The sequence below is a fragment of the Chiloscyllium punctatum genome, chromosome 3 (assembly GCF_047496795.1).
Source record: "Chiloscyllium punctatum isolate Juve2018m chromosome 3, sChiPun1.3, whole genome shotgun sequence".
Classification (NCBI taxonomy): Eukaryota; Metazoa; Chordata; class Chondrichthyes; order Orectolobiformes; family Hemiscylliidae; genus Chiloscyllium; species Chiloscyllium punctatum.
In genome coordinates, this window is record NC_092741.1 from 22,667,991 (window position 1) to 22,692,016 (window position 24,026).

Sequence of the window (24,026 nt, forward strand, 5' to 3'; positions counted from 1 at the left end):
TTTGAAAGCCTATTAAATCTACCTCCATGCTATTTCCAAGCGGTGCATGCCATCCTAACAGTACGCTATTTAAGGCAGATCTTCTTTATGTCACTTCTGTTTTTTTTTGTCGATCAATTAAAATCAGTGTCTGCTCATTCTCAATCAATCCCCCAATGGGGAAAGTCTCTCCGTTTACACTGTCCACACCCCCTTGTGGTTTTTGCTCACCTTGTCAAATCTTCTCTCAACTCCTCTACCTGCCCTATGCTCAGACTTATAATGCCCATAGTCCCGTTTGCTTATTAGCACTTTGACAGCTTCAATGGTTAGTAATCGTATGATGCACCTTGTCAGATTACACCTTTTATGTTATACTGTTTCTCCTAGTTCATGTGTGTCCAACTATTCCAACAGCCTATAGAGATGTCTTCTATAAAGCAATGGTGCGTTCTTGTGCAACCCCGTGTTATAGTGAAAGCAAGCTTTAGAAACAACGCTTAAAGTGTTGGCGATGTAGCTGTGTTACAGCTGGCACACGTGTTAAAAATTAGTGGTTTAGAAACAGTGTCCCCAGTTCATCAATTTCAGCAAATTTGCATTAACGAAATGTGCTATAGTAGAACGACCTGTACCTATGTGCTGTGTCACTTTCCTGTTGAAAAGAATTTGATATCAACTGCAGATTTTGAAATTGTGTCCTGTACAATTAGAGATGCTATTAACATGCATTTTTTTTTCTTTTTTTTTTCTTTCTTGACACAAAGCAGGAGGTGGAATCTTCTCTGTCTGGTTCCTGACAGGAACTTACAATAATGCTTTTAAGAAATATAAGTATCACTGACTGGGGATCTGCTTGAACTCCAGTACCCTGCTGGAGATACCCTACCCTTTTCAATCCTGAGATATTGCTCCAAATCTGATTGGTGAAATGGAAGATTACATTAGATTAGATTACTTACAGTGCGGAAACAGGCCCTTCGGCCCAACAAGTCCACACCGCCCCGCCGAAGCGCAACCCACCCATACCCCTACATTTACCCCTTTCTAACACTACGGGCAATTTAGCATGGCCAATTCACCTGACCTGCACATCTTTGAACTGTGGGAGGAAACCGGAGCAGACCACGGGGAGAACGTGCAAACTCCACACAGTCAGTTGCCTGAGGCGGGAATTGAACCCGGATCTCTGGCGCTGTGAGGTAGCAGTGCTAACCACTGTGCCACCGTGCCGCCCACTATAAACTATAAATCCATGTAAACTTCCGCCTCTTCCAAAATAGCTCACATTTTAAACCATATAAAGTAACTCTAAATAGAGAACACCAGACAAGCCGGTCGCAATAATTAACTTTCTCTTCAAATGTTAGTTCCTTTGTAAACGTTGTGATTAGCGGTGCTGGTAGAATTTGAGCCAAAAGTGACTTTCAAAGGAAATTGGGGGTGGACTTGAAAAAGGAAAGATACGCAAAGCTAGAATAAAAGACATGGTAATAGGACAAACTAGACAGCTTCCTGAAAGTGTCGAGAGTGTGGTGCTGGAACTCTCGACTCTAATCTCCAGCATCTGAAGTCCTCACTTTCGCCTAGCTTCCTCAAAGGGATGGCATGAGGACGGGGAACCAAAATGGCCTCCATCTCTTCTGTAAGCTTCTGTGATTTCCAGTTTCAATGTGAAATCTGTTTGAAAATGTTCTTTTACCATTGTACCCTTTGCTTTATATTGCTTTTCTCATTCTTCCTACCCGAGCATCTGCCACATTTTCACCCAATTCACCAACTTGCATATTTCCTCTTGGAAGTTCATCATTATTCTTCTCACAGTTCAGGACATTTCCAGGTCTGGTGTTATCTGCACATCTGCAACAGTGACCCGTATGCCAAAGTCTCAGTCATTAACAGAGAACGTGAAAAGCAGTGATTCTGATATCACACCCTGGGAGCGCTAACCTTCAGACCAGAAAACAAACATTCATCAGTTAACTCTGTTTATTGTTGCATAGCCAACTATGCATGTATATTGCTACCAACTCTTTTATCCCACGGGCTTCAATTTTGCTGGCAAACCATTTCTGTGACACTGAAACAGCTATTGGAAGTCCATCTTCACCACATCAACCCCATCACCCTCATCAACCCTTTCAGAACTTTCAGTCAAGTTAATTGAGCTTAATATATCTTTACCAGATCAGTGCTGGATTGACTTATTTAATTTACACACTGATCAAGGTGATTGTTAATTTTGCCCTGGATGGTTATCACCAAAATCTTCTCCCCACAAGGTTAAACTGACTGGCCCGTCGTTGCTGGTTTTGGCATTACTTTCATTTAACAGGCTGACGTGGTCACATTGGGCCGAATGGCCTCCGGTGCCGAAATATTCCCCTGAATCTGTAAAACTTGCAACTTGTCAGTACACTGGCATCGACCCTCAGTCGAAGGAGGGTTGGATTGTGGCCAGTGTTTCTGCAAGGCGGCCTTTACTTTTCTCAACAATCCTAGAGGGATCGCATCTGGTCACTGCCCAACCTGAAGTACAGTCAGTCTGTCTAATACCTGCTCTTTCTCAATCTTCATCCCATAAAGTATCTAAACTACCTCCTCTTTTGCTGCACAATTGGCAGAATTTCCTTCCTTGGTGAAGGGACGGGAAAAATATTTGCTTACGATCTCAGCCATACCCTCAGCCTCTGTGTGTGGATCATTTTGTGGTTCCTAATCAGCTTATCCCTCCTCTTCCAACCCGTTTTGCTATTTAATCTGTCTACAGAAGGCATTTTGATCCCCTTTTATCTAACCTGCCAGAGTCTTTTCATGCTTTCCTGTCACCTCTCTGGTTCCTTTGCCACTTCCTCTGAGCTTTCTACATTCAGTTTGATTCTCACTTGTATTAACAAGCTGACATCCATCGCACCCAAGATAAAATACAAAGAGCTGAAGAAGCTCAGCAGGTTTGGCAGCATCTGTGAAAAGAGAAAAGAGAAACAGAGTTAACGTTTCATGTCCATAGAGCCATAGAATCATTTACCATAATCTCAAACTAAAGGAATTCCTGATTCTACAGGAAAAGTGCCAGAAGACTGGAAGATAGCAAATGTGGTTCCTCTGTTCAAGAAGGGGAGTAGAGACAATCCTGGTAATTATAGACCAGTGAGCCTTACTTCAGTTGTTGGTAAAGTGTTGGAAAAGGTTATAAGAGATAGGATTTATAATTATCTAGAAAAGAATAATTTGATTAGGGATAGTCAGCACGGTTTTGTGAAGGGTAGGTCGTGACTTATAAATCTTATTGAGTTCTTTGAGAAGGTGATCAAAGTAGATGAGAGTAAACTGGTTGATGTGGTGTATATGGATTTCAGCAAGGCATTTGATAAGGTTCCCCACAGTAGGCTATTGTACAAAATGGGGAGGAATGGGATTGTGGGAGATATAGCAGTTTGGGTCGGTAATTGGCTTGCTGAAAGAAGACAGAGGGTGGTGGTTGATGGGAAATGTTCATACTGGAGTCCAGTTACAAGCCGTGTACCGCAAGGGTCGGTGTTGGGTCCACTGCTGTTCGTCATTTTTATAAATGACCTGGATGAGGACATAGAAGGTTGGGTTAGTAAATTTGCAGACGACATTAAGGTCTGTGGAGTTGTGGATAGTGACGAAGGATGTTGTAGGTTACAGAGAGACATAGATAAGCTGCAGAGCTGGGCTGAGAGGTGGCAAATGGAGTTTAATGCGGACAAGTGTGAGGTAATTTTTGGTCGGAGTAACCGGAATGAAAAGTACTGGGCTAATGGTAAGATTCTTGGTAATGTAGATGAGCAGAGAGATCTCGGTGTCCAGGTACACAGATCCTTGAAAGTTGCCACCCAGGTTGACAGGGTTGTTAAGAAGGCATACAGTGTTTTAGCTTTTATTAATAGAGGGATCGAGTTCCGGAACCATGAGGTTATGCTACAGCTGTATGAAACTCTAGTGCGGCCGCACTTGGAGTATTGTGTACAGTTCTAGGCACCGCATTATAAAAAGGATGTGGAAGCTTTGGAAAGGGTGCAGAGGAGATTTATTAGGATGTTGCCTGGTCTGGAGGGAAGGTCTTACGAAGAAAGGCTGAGGGACTTGAGGCTGTTTTCGTTAGAGCGAAGAAGGTTGAGAGGTGACTTAGTAGAGACATATAAGATAATCAGAGGGTTAGATAGGGTGGACAGGGAGAGCCTTTTTCCAAGTATGGTGACGGTGAGGGGGCATAGCTTTAAATTGAGCGATGATAGATATAGGACAGATGTCAGAGATAGTTTCTTTACTCAGAGAGTAGTAAGGGTATGGAATGCTTTGCCTACAACGGTAGTAGATTCGCCAACTTTATATACATTTAAGTCGTCATTGGACAAGCACATGGACGTACATGGAATAGTGTAGGTTAGATGGGTTTCAAATTGGTATGACAGGTCGGCGCAACATCGAGGGCCGAAGGGCCTGTACTGTGCTGTAATGTTCTATGTTCTATGTTCTAAACTAGTCCCACCTGCCTGTGTTTGGTCCACATCCATCCCAACCTTTCCTATTCTTGTATTAATCCAAATGTCTTTTAAATGTTGTAACTTTATCTGCCTCCACCCCGCCTCTGGATGTTCATTCCATACACGAACTATTCTGTGTAAATATAATTGCCCCTTATATCTTTTTTAAAATCCTTTCTTCTCTCACCTTAAAAATATGTCCCCTAGTCTTGAAATCCCTACCCTAGGGAAAAGATACCTAGGGTCTATGCCCCTCATGATTTTATGAATCTCTATAAAATCATTCCTCAACGTCCTACACTCCATTATAAAAAGTTCCAGCATCCCCAATCTCTCGCCTGAATCTCAGGAGCAGCTGCAAGATCCACGCCACTCTCAGTCCACCATTTTAGAACTTAGTCATACTGGACTCAAAACATTAGCTCTGTTTTCTCTGCACAGATGCTGCCAGAGCTCCTGAGTTTCCCCAGCAGTTTTTGTTGTATTTCAGAAGGCTCATGTAGCATGTCTCAATAACTCTGGATTAGTGGTGCTGGAAGAGCACAGCAGTTCAGGCAGCATCCAAGTAGCTTCGAAATCTCAATGACTGCCCGGTGGCCTTAACTTTGGTGGTCATGAAGTGCTTTGAAAGGCTGGTCATGGCATTAATCAACTCCAGCCTCCCCACTACTCTTGACCCACTCCGATTTGCCTATCGGACCAACAGATCCACATCAGATGCCATATCACTTGCCCTTCACTCCTCCCGAGAACATCTTGACACCAAGAACAGCTACGTAAGAATCCTACTCATTAACTACAGTTCGGCCTTCAACACTATTATCCCCTCGAGACTGATTACTAAACTTAGTGATCTCAGACTAAGCCCCACTCTCTGCGACTGGATCCTCAGTTTCGTGACCCACAGGCCACAATCAGTGAAGATTGGGAACAATATTTCATCCTCACTAACACTCAACACTGGAGCCCCCCAGGGGTGTATACTCAGCCCCCTACTGTACTCACTGTATACCCATGACTGCGTCGCCAAATACCAGACTAATGCCATTTACAATTTTGGCTGATGACACCACCATTGTCGGTCGAATCTCAGATGGCGATGAAACAGACTACAGACGGGAGGTGGAAGTCCTGGAAAAATGGTGCACTGAGAACAACTAGCTCTCCATGCCGGCAAAACCAAGGGACTCATTATTGACTTTTGGCGGGATGTTACTCATGCCCGCCTACACGTTAACAGCACAGAGGTGGAACAAATGGAGAGTGTCAAACTCCTGGGAGTGGTCATCAACAGCAAGCCTTCTTGGCCTCTTCATGTGGACGCACTGGTTACAAAGGTCCAACAATGCCTCTTCTTCCTCAGGCAGTTGAGGGAATTTGTCATGATGGCGAATACCCTTGCCAACCTTTATAGGTGTGCCATCGAGAACATTCTGTCTGGATGTATCACTACCTGGTATGGCAACTGATGGTTACAGTGGTGAACTCGGCCCGGATAATCACAAAGGCCATCTATAGAATTCATCTATCGGGCCCGCTGTCAAGGAAAGGCCGCTAGCATTCTTAAAGATCCATCCCACCCTGGCAATATTTTTCTACAACGTCTACCACTGGGGAGAAGGTACAGAAGCCTGAACACACGCACCAGCCAGTTTCAAAACAGTTTCTACCCTACTGTTAGAATACTGAATGGACTCACAAACACACAGCATTCACCTGTACCTGTGTTTTTGTTTTTGCTGCTGTTTACCTATTATTTGCTTATCTATATTACTTAACTCTGTGATCTGCCTGTATTGCTCACAAGACAAAGTTTTTCACTGTGCCTCGGTACAGGTGACAATAAATTCAATTCAATTCAATTCAGATTTCCAGTATCTGCAGTTTTTGGCTTTTATTTAGTTTTGTCCATATATCCACCCATCATCTGCTTCATCTTCACCTCTGTTTTTTTTTGATTATTCAGAGACATCTGCATTTGTTTGCTGCTTACCTTCCATAGGAATGGACTACAACGGGATGGAAACCAAGTCCGAGGCTCATATTGCCAATTTGCAATACATTATTCCTGAAGAAGGGCTTATGCCCGAAACGTCGAATCTCCTGCTCCTCGGATGCTGCCTGACCTGCTGTGCTCTTCCAGCACCACACTCTCGACACTGATCTCCAGCATCTGCAGACTCACTTTCTCCAAGGCTCGTATTGCCAATTTGCCACCAATCATTAATTCCCATTTACTTGGGACAACGACACTCCTTGTTTAATTATTTTTGTTCCAGATTGCTGCTGGCCCTTTCCCATATCTAATCGACACCTTAAACAATGATCATCCCCTAGCTATTGCTCTGCTACCACTTAATCCCCTTGATCTGTTTGATTCCCCAGTACTAGGTCCAGCAACGTTTACTTCCCTGGTGGGAAGCATATTGATCAGGAAAATGAACCTGTACACATACCAGATATTCTTCTCCCTCTCTGTCCTTTATACTATGACTGTCCCAGTCTCTATTTAGACTGACCTCCTGACTCCCCAAAGCCTGTCCATCATCTACAAGGCACAAGTGAGGAGAGTGATGGAATATCTCCCACTTACCTGGATGGGTGCAGCTCTAACAAAACTCAAGATGGGAACACCACCACCTGCAAGTTCCTCTTTCCACCATCCAGACTTGGAAGCATATCATCGTTCCTTCAGTGTCACTGGGTCAAAATCGTGGGACTCTCTCTCTCTCCTAGAGCACTGTGGGTCTACCCACAGCACATTAGACTGCAGTGGCTCACCACCACCACCTCTCAAGGGCAATTAGGGATGGGCAATAAATGCTGGATCAGCCGCCCACATCCCGTGTATGAATAATGAAGTATCATTGTCACTATATTACCACACCCCAGATAACTAGCTTGTCATTTAACCAAGTCTTAGCTGATTCAAAGCTTAATAACATCTTTCTGGCTTAGAATCAGAGGACCATGCAGCACAGAAGAAGGCTACTTGGCCCATCGTCTCTGTGCCAGCTCATTGAAAGTGCATTCTAATTAGCCCTGCATTCCCTGTATCCTTGCATTGTATTTCCCTTCAAGTGTTTGTCCAATTCTCTTTGGAAGCTACTATTGAGTTTGCTTCCAGCAATTTATCAGACCATTACAACTTGCTGTATTAAAAACATTCTTATCCAGTTCTTTGCCAATTTTATTCAATCTTTTTGCTTCTTGGCCCTTCCAGTAATCATAGAATAGAAGCACAGAACCCCTACAAAGTGGGAGTAGGCCAGTCAAGTCCACACCAACCCTCCGAAAAGTATCCCACCCAGACCCTGTAGTCTTGCATTTCTATGGCTATTTCTGGATTAGTGGTGCTGGAAGAGCACAGCAGTTCAGGCAGCATCCAACGAGCAGCGAAATCGACGTTTCGGGCAAAAGCCCTTCATCAGGAATAATGATGAAGGGCTTTTGCCCGAAACGTCGATTTCATTGCTCGTTGGATGCTGCCTGAACTGCTGTGCTCTTTCAGCACCACTAATCCAGTATTTGGTTTCCAGCATCTGCAGTTATTGTTTTTACCTGATTTCTATGGCTAATCCACCCAACACTATGGGCAATTTGGCATAGCCATTGGGAGGAAATCAGAGCCAGTCACCTGAGGGTGGAATTGAACCTGGATCCCTGGTATAGTGAGATACCAGTGCTGACCACTGAGCCACCATGCTAGTGGGGTTAGTTTCTCTCTATAATCTGTGTTATCCCTTCATATTTTTGTGAATCTTAACATTTAATATCCTTGGAACAATAAATACTGTATAACACTATTTCCATCACCTTAGAATTACTAATAAAAAAATTTGTCTTTAGAATACAGTGGCTCAGAGGTTAGCATGGCTGCCTCACAGCACCAGGGACCCAGGTTCAATTCCAGCCTCGAACCACATTCTGTGTGGGGTTTGCATGCGCTCCCTGCGTCTGTGTTGGTTTCCTCCCCAGAGTCCAAAATTGTGCAGATTAGATGGATTGGCCATGCTACATTGTCCATAGTGTTCAGGGATATGTAAATTAGGTGGATTAACAGGTTTATGGGGATGGGTCTGGGTGGAATGCTGTTTGGAAATCCAGTATTGATTTGTTGGGCTGAATGGCCTGTTTCCACACTGTAGGGATTCTACGAATATAGAAGGTGCTGTTTTATGTTCTTTATAATACTGCAATACACTCTTAATTAGCAAATCACTTTTATTTTCCTTGCGAGCTGTTTTGACTTTGCTATTTTACCTGTTTCCAAAATAGTCAATATAAGTAGTTCTTATATTCTCCACTATCCCCAGCTTCAGGCAACACAGCATAATGTATACCCTTGTGCCAAAACCTCCAGCTGCTCCAGAACAAGCTCTGGCCAAGAGAGAGTACAAGCAGGAAGCAGCAATGCTTCGGCCACATCTGCCCCCAGATGCAGGAACTGAATAATCCAGGCACGGATATGGAGGTCTAACACAAAAGCAAAATACCAAGGATACTGGGAGTCGGAAACAAAAATAACAATCGCGGCAGATGGTGGAAATTTGAATTCAATTTAACAAACCAAGTTAGAATAAATAGCTGACTATAGGTATCCATTGTTGTTCCTTCAAAATCCCCTATAGCGAAGGACATCTGCTGACCTATATGTGACTCTAGACCCACAGAAATGCGTCTGACTCCTAACAATCAGAGATGAGGAATAAATGCTGGCCCAGCCAATGATATCCACCTCCAATGGATTAAACAAAAATCAATGGGTCAGGCAACATCTGTGGAGGGAGGAACTGTATCACAGGATCTGAAATGTTAATTGCGTTTTTCCCTCATCTGCTGAGGTCTTTCTCCCCAAAGCATATTTGCCTTTTATTATTGAGGCTGAAGCATTGGTCTGATTCCAGCTCTCCATCTAGCATTTTATAAAATTTCCCGCCAACGACCAGTAAAGCCTTCTCACAACACACCCCTGGCCATTTCCTTTCACGAGGCGGTGCCAGATAAATGCCTGGAATGTGGTCTGAGTGAGGAATTGCCAGAAATGTTGAGAGAGAGAGAGAGAAAAAAGTAATTCCAGTGGAAGTAAGGCAGGGAGTTGAAAGTGAAAAACAGAAAACTATTTGGAATAACGTTCAGGATATTAAAGTAGCCTAGCCTTCAGTGTAAAACATATTAGAAAAATGCTGCATTGGGCAGATGAACAAACTTCATTATTGTCATCCTGACGGTTTCAGGTGCTTACTATTTGTCTCAACTTGATTTTGTTAGACTCCATCCTATGTTTGTTGAGGCTTGTCTCTCCTCCGTATCTTTCTCCATGGAATCTTTTCCTTATGTTTCCCTCTGTCAGTCTTTTCGTTTTCGATATGGAGCCATCACTGTTCCTTCATCATTCTCCTCTCCTTAACACCATTGTGGTTGTACCTAGACCCCACAAACTGCAGTGGTTGAAGGAGGCAGCTCATCAGCACCTTCCCCAGGGCAACGAGCAAAGGGCAATAAATTTGAGGTGACAGCCGAATCTCCTGAATGAATAGTAAAAGAATCTGACATCTTCTCCATTTCTCTCCATCTCTGTCTTTCTCTCTGCTTATCGCTTTTACTCTCACTTTGACTTCTTTGTCTTTATTTCTCCACGTCTCTTCTTTCTCTGCTCTTGTCCATCACTCGCCCTATTTGACTGTCATTCTTTCTTTCCCACTGTCCATCTCTGGTGGACTGGGAGTGTGCCTTCAAGCAGTTATCCTTATACATACCTGATTTTATTCTGAAGAAATTTGTCAAAAAAGTTTATCAAACAATGAATTCCGATTTTTTTTTTGAACAACGAAACTGGATCTGGATAATGCCCGGAAAGATGAAGAATAAATGCAAGTCTATTTTTCACCCTTGTCTCCTGTGCGAGCTGTTGTGTAGTGGATAGCACTCTCAACTCTGAATTCAGATCACAGAAGACTTATAGCGCAGAAGAAAGCCATTCATCTCATCGTGTCTGCCCTTTAAATGACCATCATTACCTTGTGTCCATTTCCTGCTTTCTCTCTGCAGCTTTGCATATTTTTTTCTATTCAAATATTTATCCAATGCCCTCTTAAATGTCTCAATTGGTGGTAAGTTCAAGTCGCACCCCAAAGACTTGCATGTTAATCTTGGTTGATGTCCCTAGTACAGTAATGTGGGGGTGCTGTATTCTCACATGTACTGTCTTTCTGGTGTAATGTGAAATCAAGACCCTGTTTACTTGCTCAGGTCTGTGAAAGATTCCACAACATCATTCTGGGCTTTTGGGCATTTTCACAGGTATCTTGGCCAATACCTTATGTAGTCATTATTACATAGCTGTGTGCAAACTGGCAGTCACCTTTCCTGTATTAAGACCAGGGCTGAAAATGTGTTGCTGGAAAAGCGCAGCAGGTCAGGCAGCATCCAAGGAGCAGGAGAATCGACGTTTCGGGCATGAGCCCTTTTTCAGGAATGGGTTCATGCCCGAAACGTCGATTCTCCTGCTCCTTGGATGCTGCCTGACCTGCTGCACTTTTCCAGCAACACATTTTCAGCTCTGATCTCCAGCATCTGCAGTCCTCACTTTCTCCTGTGTTAGACCGGGGCCTACACTCCAAATGCCTAATTGATTGTTACATGCTTTGAGATATGCTGTGATTGTGGAGGACATTATAAAAATTTACACTGAGAAAGCATGTGCACTGGGTTAGAGCTATAGAGTCATGGAGTCATCGAATTATACAGGGTGGAAACAAACCCTTCTGTTCAACTTGTCCATGCCGACCAGAAATCCGAAAGTGATCCAGTCCCATTTGCTGGCATTTGGCCCATTTCTCTCTAAAACCTTCCTATTCATATACCCATCTAGATGCTTTTTAAATGTTATAATTGTACCAGCCTCCACCACTTCCTCCGGCAGCTCAATCCACACATGCACCATCTTCTGTGTGAAAGCATTGCCCCTCTCACCCTAAACCTATACCCTCTATTTTTGGATTCCCCTACCCTAAGAAAACATCCTTGGCTATTCACTCTATCCATGTCCCTCATGATTTTGTTATCCTCTATAAGGTCACCCCTCAGCCTCCCACACTCCAGGGAAAATAACTACAGCCTATTCAGCTTCCCCCGACCTATAACTCAAACGATCTCACCCTGGCAACATCCTTGTAAATCGTTTCTGCATCCTTTCAAGTTTAACAACATCCTTCCTATAGCAGGGAGGCTAGAATTGGATGCAGTATTCCAAAAATGGCCTAATCAATGCTTGGTACAGCCATAACATGACCTCCCAACTCCTATACTCAATGCACTGACCAATAAAAGCAAGTGTACCAAGTGCCTTCTTCACTACCAGTCTACCAGTGACTCCACCTTCAAGGAACTATGAACCTGTACCTGTGGGTCTCTTTTGGGCATGAACCCTTCTTCAGGAAAGAAGGGCTCATGCCCGAAACGTCGATTCTCCTGCTCCTTGGATGCTGCCTGACCTGCTGCGCTTTTCCAGCAATACATTTTCAGCTCTGATCTTCAGCATCTGCAGTCCTCACTTTCTCCCCATGAGTCTCTCTGTTCAGCTTTGTTGCTTTGCTTGATAACTAACAGACTGAGCTCATACGTCAGAAGGAGGCAGCTGAAAGATTGGGGTCAAAGAGATATTGTAGAGTGATTCTCTTGCCTCAATGAGTACAATAACATTCATTTCTTCTTCATCTCACTCCACCATATCCAAGAGTCTGACATTTCTCTCAGATTAAATTTACACTCAGTTCTGACTATCCCTAATCACTCCTTGCCTTTCCAAATACAGTAGCCGCGACATACGAACGACCCCGTTCACGAACAAATCGGTTTACGAGCAGGATTGTACATAAAATCTTGCTTCAATGTACGTATGAAATTCAAGGTACGAACGAAGGTGAACATTTTAAATGACAATGTGATGTCCCATTTTCAGAAAGTTCTGCAACAAAGGAAAAAACAAGTTCCTCTGGATCATTTTCTCGTGGCATCACCAACCTCCAAGAGACAAAAAAGAGAAAAGACTCCGGAAATATCCGCACAATGGGAAAATTGATTCAGTTCGCCAACTTTTCGGTTCGTGAACCGAGTCCCGGAACGGATTAAGTTCGTAAGTCGAGGCGCTACTGTACATGTACATCCTGTCCCTCAGGATTCCCTCCAACACTTTTCACCTCATTCTAGTGATGTTGGTGAAGGGATAAGTATTGGCAAAGGACCACCAGGGAAAATGCCTCTTTAGTAGCGCCGTGCAGTCTTTTATATCCCCCAGAGAGGGTAACCAGAGCTTTGCTTCATTGCATCATCCATTAGACATGCCACTGACAGCGCATCACTTCCTTAGTCCTGGCACTGGGATATGGTTTTAGCTTATAAACCCATCACTTGCTGGTTCAGAGGGAATGTGAATGCAGTCATGAGAGGGTTACTAAACACATTGCAGACAGGTGAATGAGAAACAATGCATTCTGCCAGGACTTGCAGAGTCAGAGAATGAAATTCACTGGTGGCACGATTGAATAAGTGCATGGAATGCTTTGTTAGTTGCACTCGGAGCCATTCTTTGATATGTTCTTTTTAAAATCATACTCTCAGCAGAACATTCTCAGGAGTAAATGCTATCTTCCCTGCCAGGCGATGGGTTAGAAACTGAGAAAGTGAAACAGAAATAAGGGTGAGAAATTCAATGACAATATTTCCTTTATTGGTCAGAGTATTGAGTGCAGGAGTTGGGAGGTCATGTTGTGTCTGTACAGGACATTGGTTAGGCCACTGTTGGAATATTGCGTGTAATTCTGGTCTCCTTCCTATCGGAAAGATGTTGTGAAACTTGAAAGGGTTCAGAAAAGATTTACAAGGATGTTGCCAGGGTTGGAGGATTTGAGCTATAGGGAGAGGCTGAACAGGCTGGAGCTGTTTTCCCTGGAGCGTCGGAGGCTGAGGGGTGACCTTATAGAGGTTTATAAAATTATGAGGGGCATGGAGAGAATAAATAGACAAGGTATTTTCCCTGGGGTCGGGGAGTCCAGAACTAGAGGGCATAGGTTTAGGGTGAGAGGGGAAAGGTATAAAAGAGACCTAAGGGGCAACCTTTTCATGCAGAGGGTGGTACGTGTATGGAATGAGCTGCCAGAGGATGTGGTGGATGCTGGTACAATTGTAACATTTAAGAGGCATTTGGATGGGTATATGAATAGGAAGGGTTTGGAGGGATATGGGCCGGGTTCTGGCAGGTGGGACTAGATTGGGTTGGGATACCTGGTCGGCATGGACGGGTTGGACCGAAGGGTCTGTTTCCATGCTGTATTCTATGACTCTATGTGCTAGCAGATAGGCCCTGTTTTAATTTTGCCGGTTGAGAAACTGAAGACTTGATGTACCCCTGCCTATTATGTGTGTATCATGCTGGCAAATATCACCCGTACCCCATCACATCTGTACAGTGAAAGGTAAGTGCAGGTAGAAGGCCTGTGGTCCTGTAAGGTCCTGATGCTCACATTGTGCAGTGCTGGATAATGCAGCAGAAAGAGTATATCCATGTTAGTTGGAGTCTTTGTGATTCTAGTTTTCCCATAAAGGACAAGCAATTACAACGGAGTGTGTCACAGAAGCATACAAACAGGAGTATCTACTCAGCACCCTGAGATTACACCCATTTTTATCCATCTCTGTTGATTCTTTTCAGACTTCATACCGTATGATCAGTGTGTGTATGGTTAACCAAGTATAAAGCTGTCTGTGTCTGTGACAGTGTACAGTTGTAAAACTGAGTGTGTGACAATGTGCAAGTGTAAAGCTGAGTGTGTAACTATGTGCGTGTGTGCTTGTTTTAATTCAGATACTGGCCCAGAGGAAGGTGACAGCTGCTAATTTGTCCTAAGTATCTACAAAGTGCAAGAAACATTCAGCAGGTCAGACAGCACCTGCAGAGAGATCCAACTGGCCTGAAGGAAGGTTAGTGATCTGAAACATTAATGCTGATTCCCCACAAAGCTGCTGGGCTTGCTGAATGGTTGGTGGTTTCTGTTCTCATTTCAGATTTGCAACATTTGTATTCTTCCGCGTTTGACATAAAAACACAATTGATTTGATTTTTCAGAGAACAATGTGACCTCTGCCCAACCTGGTCAATACATGACTTTAGTCGCACACAACGTGGACAACCCAGGTCAGGGCACAGTTACATGTGGCCTTCCCAATGTTGGTCATGACCCAGGAAGGAATAATAGCTGCAACCATTGTTAAAAGAAGTCACCTCTCACAGGCTATGTTTTACAGGAGTGCCTTTATTTCTGCCAATACAACAATGTTTTGTGTTTTGAAAATTGAAAGTACCCGTGGCGAGTGGCTTCTGGGTGTGACTCCTCATGTTAATCTGGTTGCTCAGTTTGATCTGTACATCACTTAAATCCTCAGCCAAAGTCAATAGATTGCTCAAGTCCTGCTGGTAACCATTAATTCTAGTGCAGGACCAGTGCAATTTTAGGCCAGATTTTAACTCAGTTGCTGATTAACATCAGGAAATAGCATTAGATGCAGCTGTCAGGCAGATGGAAGAAAAGGCAGGGCATGAATCATTCAAGTAACTCAGTCCCTGTGACTGTACACCTCCTGGTTGGTGTGCAAGTGTTTGTTTGGACAAACTTTTGGTCATTAGCTTTCTCCACTGTTTTATCTCCCATACTATGCACAGGCCATCATCCACCCCCCACTGCCTCCTTGCTTGACCTTTTTTGTCGGCATATTTGGCCTTCCCAGTGCCACCTGCCACCTCCATGGTGTGGGTCAAGTGGTCATGGAGAGTGTCAGAGCCCTGCTGCCCTGATGCTCATGCCCGCTTGTGGGCAGAGGTCTCTGAACAAAGATCAAGAGCAGATGATGCTGGATCACTGGCTCCCATTCCCCAGACTGAAGTCGTCTCAGGAATCCCAATTGTCATGATTAATTGAAAAGGTTTAGAGGTGGAGTTGGAGATAAATGTTGGGGCGAACTCCCTCTTCAAAATTATGCCATAGGACTTCTTACTTTTAGGAATAAATGGGTACTTTTCAGGCTGATGGGATGCCACTACTGATCAGTGCGGGGGCCTCAACTCTTCACAATTTATATAAATGATACGGATGAAGGGATCGAAGGTCTGATAGCTGTCAGAGAGTAGGTTGTGGAGAGGACATAAGGAGACCATGAAAGGAAACAGATAGGTTACGTGAATGGGTTAAGAGCTGACAAATGGAGTACAATATTGGGAAGTGTGAAATTGTCCATTTTGGCAACAGTATTTTAAAAATGCGCTTATTATCTAATAGTGAAAGCCTGCAGAGCTCTGATATGTAGGGAGATCTGGGTGTCTTAGGGCATGGATCACAGAGGTATGTTGGTACAGCTAGTGATCAGGAAAGCTAAGCGAATGTCATCTTTTATTGACTAAGAGGGAAATTAGATGGAAGTGTTGTCATCGTCATTGGCAATCACTCTCTAATGCATATGATTATTCAACTAGGAAATTTCATGTCATTGGTCATGAGTGCTGTGGGTCTTTGAGCGACCAATGACAACAGCGAAAAGGGATGTTACGGTTATACATTGGTGACTGGAGTACTACATAGACAGGTAAAGTTGCCAGAGTCCTACAAGACTATAGAGATGCTCTCTCATTGCAGAGAGACAGAGACTGAAAGAGAAATGGGACTGGTGGCGAGTTTAACCTGGTGGTCGCCCGACCTCAGATGGGGTGACCGTTAGGTTGAGAAGCTGAGTTCTTTGCGGTAACCTCAGCTGGTGCAGGAATTGAACCCATTCTGTTGATGTCAGTCATCCAGCCAACTGAGCTAAACCTGCACCCCCCCCCCCCCCCCCCCGCACCCCCCCTTCCCCCAGCCCCAGGGTACAAGAAGCTTGCCTGTTAACAAACTCAAATAGTGCAACTAACTCATGAATGGGACTTAGCATCAATCTACCTGGGGTCATTTGTTGGATCCACGTGTGTGCAGTTTTGGCAGGGAAAGAAAACTTGGCACCAAACATGAGCATCTTTTATGACCTTACAGCAGGATGGGAAATTTTACAAAGCATTGCAAAATCAGGGGAATCACAACGCTGCAGGCTGGCCAGCAATCCTCAACAATAGGCTTTGTTTGACAAAATCCTGACTGTTGGGAATCTTGTCAAGTGGGGTTTTCCACTGTTGAAGCAATATCTCTGTTACATGGAATAGTGATTACAATAAGACCTGCTTTCCTTTCCTTAACAGCTCGCTCAGAGCCAAAACAGCAATCACTGACTTGTAGCTGCTGTTGACTGACTCGTGGTTTCATTATAATTCCAGCTGCCTTGTATTCCTGGTGGCGTTCCAATGTGGACTAACATGTAACTTTCGTCTTCAGATACAGAGATTGCAGGAAATGGGCCAATCTTTTCTGAGCTTCAATTCTCTTTAAATCTGGGTGCACTGGCTGGTTATTATCGACAAAGCTGACTGTTATTGCCTATCCCAGTGCAGGCTGGGACATTTTAGAGACATTGTTATTATGAGGCATAACTGAGGACTGCAGATACTGGAAATCAGAGTCTAGATTAGAGTGGTGCTGGAAAAGCACAGCCCTTCATCAGTTTATTCCTGATGAAGGGCTTTTGCCCGAAACATCAATTTTCCTGCTCCTCTGATGCTGCCTGACCTTCTGTGCTTTTCCAGCACCACTCTAATCTAGACATTGTTATTATGAGCCTGGAGTCACTCATATAAGTCATGCTGGGTTAAAGCAGCTCATTTCCTTCCCTGAAGGATAGTAACTGGACTAGTTGGGCTCTTGCATCCATTTCCTGTTGGTCCTCTGGTTTTGTAATGAATTCCCCAGAGAGACATTGGATGTTCTCCATATCATTGTCACTGAGGCGATAAAACCCAGGAGATTAAAAAAAATTTGCAGTAAACAAAATATAGGGCTAAAACGTACCAGAAATTGGCCCAGTGTCACCCAGAGGATGGTAAGGATTTGGAATGCACTGCCTGGAGGGGTAGTTAGAATCCCTAAAGTGTGGAAGCAGGCCATTCAGCCCCCTTTGAATCCATACCCACCCTCCAAAGAACATCCCATCCCTATCCATGTAACCACACATTCCCCATGGCTAAACCACCAAACCTGCACATCTTTGGACTGTGGGAAGAAACTGGAGCATTTTGAAGAAACCAAGACAGACACAGGGAGAATGTGCAAACTCCACACAGATAGGAGTTACCTGAGGTTGGAATTGAACCCAGCTCCCTGATACTGTGAGACTACAGTGCTAACCACTGAGCCACTGTGCTGCCAGGAAACCTCAGAGTTGCTGGACAAACACTAGAAGCGTCATAGTATTCAAGGCTATGGGCCTAGTGCTGGAAAGTGGGGCTAGTGCATGTAGTCGTATATAATTTGCCAAAGGGTCTTTTGTTTGCTGTATGATTCTATGATTTGGGGAGAGTCATGCAGAGCTTCTCTCCATGAGCATATTTTTCCAAGCTATCATTCCCAAACTTGCCTTATCTCCTATGTGTCTAGGCCTTAGGAACCCTAATCTTCAAATTCTCCTCGTCACCATAGGCAGAAATAGAAGATCCTGTCAGAATTTCCTGGGATTCCTGGCAACCTGTGCCATCCTTCAAACTCAGCTGTGCGCCCAGTCAATAGGTGGCAACGTGCTGCTACCCTGCAGGGTACGTTTTACCCATCCCTGGGTGTGACAAACAGAGGATACATTTGCCAACATGCAGGTCCTGTTGGATGGGGGAACATGTGGTCGCTGCCCATGGGGCCGTGCCCCGTGTTGTTAGTGACAGATGGAGGGCCAGAGGTACAAAGGGTGAGCTGGAGTCACCTGCTGGAGAATTCATGCCAGGAATTCTCTAGCTTCTATCAGGTGTACGGGAGAATGGGAAACTGGACATGAACAAGATGAGACATTGTCATAAAACAGATGCCAATGCATGGAAATGGGCCTCCTGTCACTCAATAATGAGAATCTCAACTTGCTGTTCAACAGTTGGTTAGAAAATGGGATCTTTTGCGCTTGATGGTAAGAAGCTCCTTGGTGCCAATCTGCCACAATACCCACGTCATTCAGGGACAGGGCAGACTCCGCCCTAAGCTTTTAAAAACATTTTTTTTCAATTCTCTAACTTATAAAGAACATTATGTGCTGAAACATACAGGAATACATCTAACCCAGAGTGGACAAACCCAAACTCACACAATTTGGGGTGGGGTTTCGGCTGGTTGAGCTGGCAGGTTTGGAAACCATGTCTTTGGCATTGCGTTCCCTTCTACTCATCATTTCCATTGACAATTTAGGGAAGGAGCTAAAAAAAGTTGAACATTCTTTGGATGATCCCCCATTGTTCCCTCAGTGTCGTTGGGTTAAAATCTTGGCATTCCCTCCCTAAGGGCATTGTGGGTCAATCTGCAGAACATGGACTGCAGTGGTTCAAGAAGACAGGTCACCACCATTTTCTCAAGGGGCAACTAGGGACGAACAGTATAGGCATTGTCTTCTCCAGAGTCTTACATTGCAATGTCTCCCCTGATCATTCTAATTGTCAGTCTTTATTCTATCAGGTCAGTTGGTGGACGTTGAGCGTCACAATGTGAGAAGTTTTTCTTTCTTTTGAGGCTAGGGTGTCATAATGAGCCATTGTACTCTATAGGAGACCATTGACTTCCTTCAGTGCTTTCATGAGCACTTTACAAGGACTGAGTCTTGGCATGGTTGGACAACTCTTTATCTCATATCTCACACTCATGTATGCATAAAATATTTCAGTAACTTTATTGTTTGGTTTACGATAAGGATGAATATGTGACTTTCCAATTCATTTTACAAAGAACAGACCCATCCCTTTTTGTTGATTATTGCTCACGCAAGCATTAGACGTTATGGGAGCTAGGGAGTGTGAGATTATGCGATGATCGGAAATGTTTGCAAATAACTTTATGAATAAGCTGTCGGCATGCTAATGATAAGGGACTTCAGAGTCTCCAGGCTGACTGTATAATAAAACCTGATCCCTCGTACTTAGGAGGGTGAACACTGGCAGGTTTTATTGAACATGGCTACTGCTGCAACTGGTCACTGGGTGCGGAGTCAAGATTAGAGTGGTGTTGGAAAGCACAGCAGGTCAGGCAGCATCCGAGGAGCAGGAAAATTGACAGTTCGGGCAAAGGCCCTTCATCAGGAATGAGGGCTGATTTCTGATGAAAGGCTTTTGCCCAAAATGTCGATTTTCCTGCTCCTCGGATGCTGCCTGACCTGCTGTGCTTTTCCAGCACCACCCCAATCTTGGAGTGTATAGGCAGTGTATAGAAGCTGGCACATGCCAGATGACAATGTTAGTGGACATGGGGGGTGGGTATGGCCAATGCCAAGGGACCACGTCATGAGATGTGAGTGCCTGGCATCGTTTAGAACACTTGCTGAGCTGAATTCACTGGGTACCGGCTCTGATTTCAATGGCGCATTCCCTTGGCATCCATCTTGATTGGCAAGGTTGATATGGTAGCTGTGGAGCAGGACCATAAGACACAGAATTTATGGCAAAAGATTACAGCGTCATGCAACTGAAATTATATATTGAATAAACCTAGATGGCTGTTAAGACTTTCATCTGTTAGAATGGGATGCAGGTTTCGGTTCATTTATATGTAAATCCCAGAACTTCTTTTAAGTCACATTCTTGAGATAACAAGGTTTTATAAAAAAAAGGTGACATCTAAGCTCAGGCAGTGCATTAAAGGTGTGAGGTTAGAGTCTGTATCCCACCCTGGAGTCAGACTGGTTCTATTTCCAAAGTAGTAATTTATATAATATTACATTGACTGCCTGCATTAACTGTCTGCAGATTGTGTGCTTTTTGAGCAAAATAGAATGTATCTGCAAATACAATTTTGCAAATGCAAATTCACTGCATAGACTATTATGTGTGTGTGTGTGTGTGTGTGTGTGTATATGTGTGTGTGAGAGAGAGAAAAAATGTGAGTGTATGTCTGTGTGTGTGAGTGCACATGAGAGAGTGTGTGTGTGTGTGTGTGTGTGTGTGTGTAAAATGGGTCACCTGTAGTGTGACATGAACCCAAGATCCCAGCTGAGGCCAACCTCATGGGTATCGAACTTGGCTATCGGCCTCTGCTCGGCCACTCTGCAAAGGATCTTGTTTTATGAAGACAAATTGGGCAGTTTAGGCCTGTACAAAGTAGACTTCAGAAAAATGAGAGGAGATCTAATTGAGGATATATAAGATGCAAAACAGGATGTAGATGTACACAATGTAGATGTGGAGAGGATGTTTCCTCATGTGGCACAATATAGAATGAGAGGTTATAGGTTTAGGATAAATGGTGGTAGATTTAAAACAGAGATGAGGTGGAATCACTTCTCTCAAAGGGTCATGAATCTGTAGAATTCACTCCTCCAAATTGTGGTGGATGCTGAGACTTTGGGTAAATTTAAGGAGGAGATAGAGTGATTTTCAATTAGTAACAGGTTGAAACGTTATGGACAGCGAGTAGGAAAGTGGAGTTGAAGCTGAGATGAGATCAGCCATGATTGTATTAAATGGTGGAGCAGGCTTGAGGGGCTGGAAGGCCTTCTTCTGCTCCTATGTTCTTGCTTTATTATGTTTCAGCTGCTCATTGAGACGAACTGGTCATTGATAATACTTGGTGTGATAGGATTATTTGAAATATTAGTACAGGGCAGGGTCACTGGGGATGTATATTGGCCAACCATCAAGGCAGAGCAGACAGATCCACACACAATCTTCAACCTCCTGAAATTCTGGGGACTTTTTTTTCAGTGGCAGATAAACAGTGAGTGGTTGAGGAAGTGAATACCTCTACTTCTAGAAGATTTTTCATCTTCTTTGCCTGGACTGTATATGGAGATCCTTGACAGAGTGCCACCAGTAGTCTGATGTTTCCCTTATACATACTCCGTAACTGTATATCATACTGCGTCAGCCATAATCAAACTCTTCAGATTCTGGGAGACTCCTTTGTGTTTAACCACTTCATCAATGGCTTGTGGCTTATTTCAATTCTAAGTGATAAATCTAAGGCAGAGTGAAAAATCTCCCACAAGCCCAAGTGGCTGTGAGCACTTTCTTCACAACGGCGGCTTATTTTGATTCATCGCAGTAAGAGATCTGGAAGCTTAGTAAAATGGCCTTCTGATCCAATCACATTGAATCTAAAATAAGATTGCAGCCAAGCCTGTGGGTGATCTGTCGACTGCTATTATCGTTGGAAGGTCACGATCATAGTCGACAAGAACATCAGATGAAATGAGCAACGGGCCTGAGACAGAAATGTTGGCCAGGGTACATGGTGGTGTGTTGAAGTGGCAGTGCACCAGCAAGCTGGAAGAACAACACCTTATTTTCCATTTGGGGAGCCTGCAGCCTTCAGGACTCAATACTGAATTTAATTATTGAAGGGAACGACTACCTCCTTCCACGTTCTTTACCTTCCCCTGTTATGACGTTGGTTGCTTCCAGTACAGCCAACCCATTTTCATGGTCTCCAGTATAAGGATGTCTTCTTCCCCAGCTCACTATCAACCAGCCTTCAGTCTGCCTGCCTTTCTCACTCTCTGGGCTCTATCTTCATCCCCTCACCCCTTTTCCCCCACACCCTCCATCATCCGCATAAATGTCATCTTTCCTTCTTACTATCAGTACAGAAGAAAGGTGACTGGACCCGAAACGTTAACGCTGCTTTCTCCCCAGAGGTGCTGCCAGACCTGCCAAGTTTCTCCAGTAATTTCTGTTTCTGTTTCAGAGCTTTAGCATCAGCAGTTCCTTGTTTGATTCCTGAAATACTTAATCTCTTCTGTCAGTCTGCTGTGAACCCTGCTGTCTGGCATCATGCCCACAAAAGTAATCATTGACTTTGAGAATTCACATGTCATTAATTGTTAATCCAGTATCCCATAGATTTCTCAAGACTCCACTTTATCATCACGTTAGGCTTTAATGAAACCATGAAAGAGAATGTCATTCAAATGTCATATGATGCCTCCATAAGATACCTCTAGTATGTAATTATTGCTGGGGACAAAGATAGTTTGCCAAAGCTATTGATTTTGCACTGTATTGGGACATTTACAATGTGAGGTGAGCAACATTTTATATAGTGTATGAAAAGAGCACCAGTTGGTTGGAAAATGGACTCTGGTCGAGGTGTTGTCGTGGAGAATGTCCAAGGGAAGTTATCAGAATCCACAACTTGTACTTAACTGGGTGGTGATTGGGCTATTTGCAGGTTGAGCTAGGCTCACTTCTAGAGATGCTGTTGGATTTTTCGTGAGCTAGACAGCCTTGCTGAAATAGTCAAAAAGTGTGGGACTGGAAAAGCACGGCCGGTCAGGCAGCATCTGAGGAGCAGGCGAATCGAAGTTTCGAGTATAAGCCCTTCATCACGGCTGATGGTCGAAACATCGACTTGCCTGCTCCTCAGAAGCTACCTGACTGGCTGTGCGTTTCCAGCACCACACTTTTTGACTCTCACCTCCAGCATCTGCAGTCCTCACTTTCTCCTTGTTGCAATAATGTTGAGTCAAAACAAATTCCAAAGGATCTGTATGGCTCTGGAACTGGCTCCATAATCAAAGGACCATGTCGTTAACTTTCAAATTGACCCCCATTCTGGAGCCTGGCCTCAATTCCAGTTTGCACTTTGATTCAAAATGAGCCTCGGGCTTTCCCGAGTGTGACCAAGCAGGTATGTTTTGTGCCTGCTTTAGTGTGATGATGATGCAGAGGTGTCGGTGTTGGACTGGGGTGGACAAAATCAGAAGTCACATGGCACCAGGTTATAGTCCAACAGGTTTATTTGGAATCACAAGCTTTCAGAACACTACTTGTTCGTCAAGCAAAGTGACTTCAGCTGACAAACCTGGCGTCGTGGAACTTCTGACTTAGTGTGATGAGATACACAATGTTCAGCTTCCCCAGACATTTCAAGAGTTTTAGAAATTGTTATTTAATCTCATTAGATGGTTCCTGACTGATAGTTATGTTGGTTTTAAAGATGGAGTTGAGGGCTATGATGAGCAGGAAACATCACTGAAAGGAATGTTTCAACAAATTCTTTGTCTCAATATTGCCTGATGCTGGCCTTTGACCTTGAAGACACTTGGATGGATAAAGGATACAGTGCAAATCTCTGCAGGCATTAAAGGTTTTGATTTGAGTACATCAGAGTAATAGAACATAATACAGACTATCATGTTACAGCTACAGAGAAGGTGAAGAAAAAGATCAACTCTAATAGATGAGAGTTGAGAATGTGGTGCTGGAAAAGCACACCAGGCCAGGCAGCAACTGAGGAGCAGGAGAACTGACGTTTTGGTCAAGAGCCCTTCAGTGGTCCATTCATAAGTCTGATGACAGCAGGAAAGAAGCTGTCCTTGAATCTGTTGGAATGTGTATTCAGACTTTTGTGTCTTCTGCCAGATGGAAGAGGGTGGAAGAGATTATAA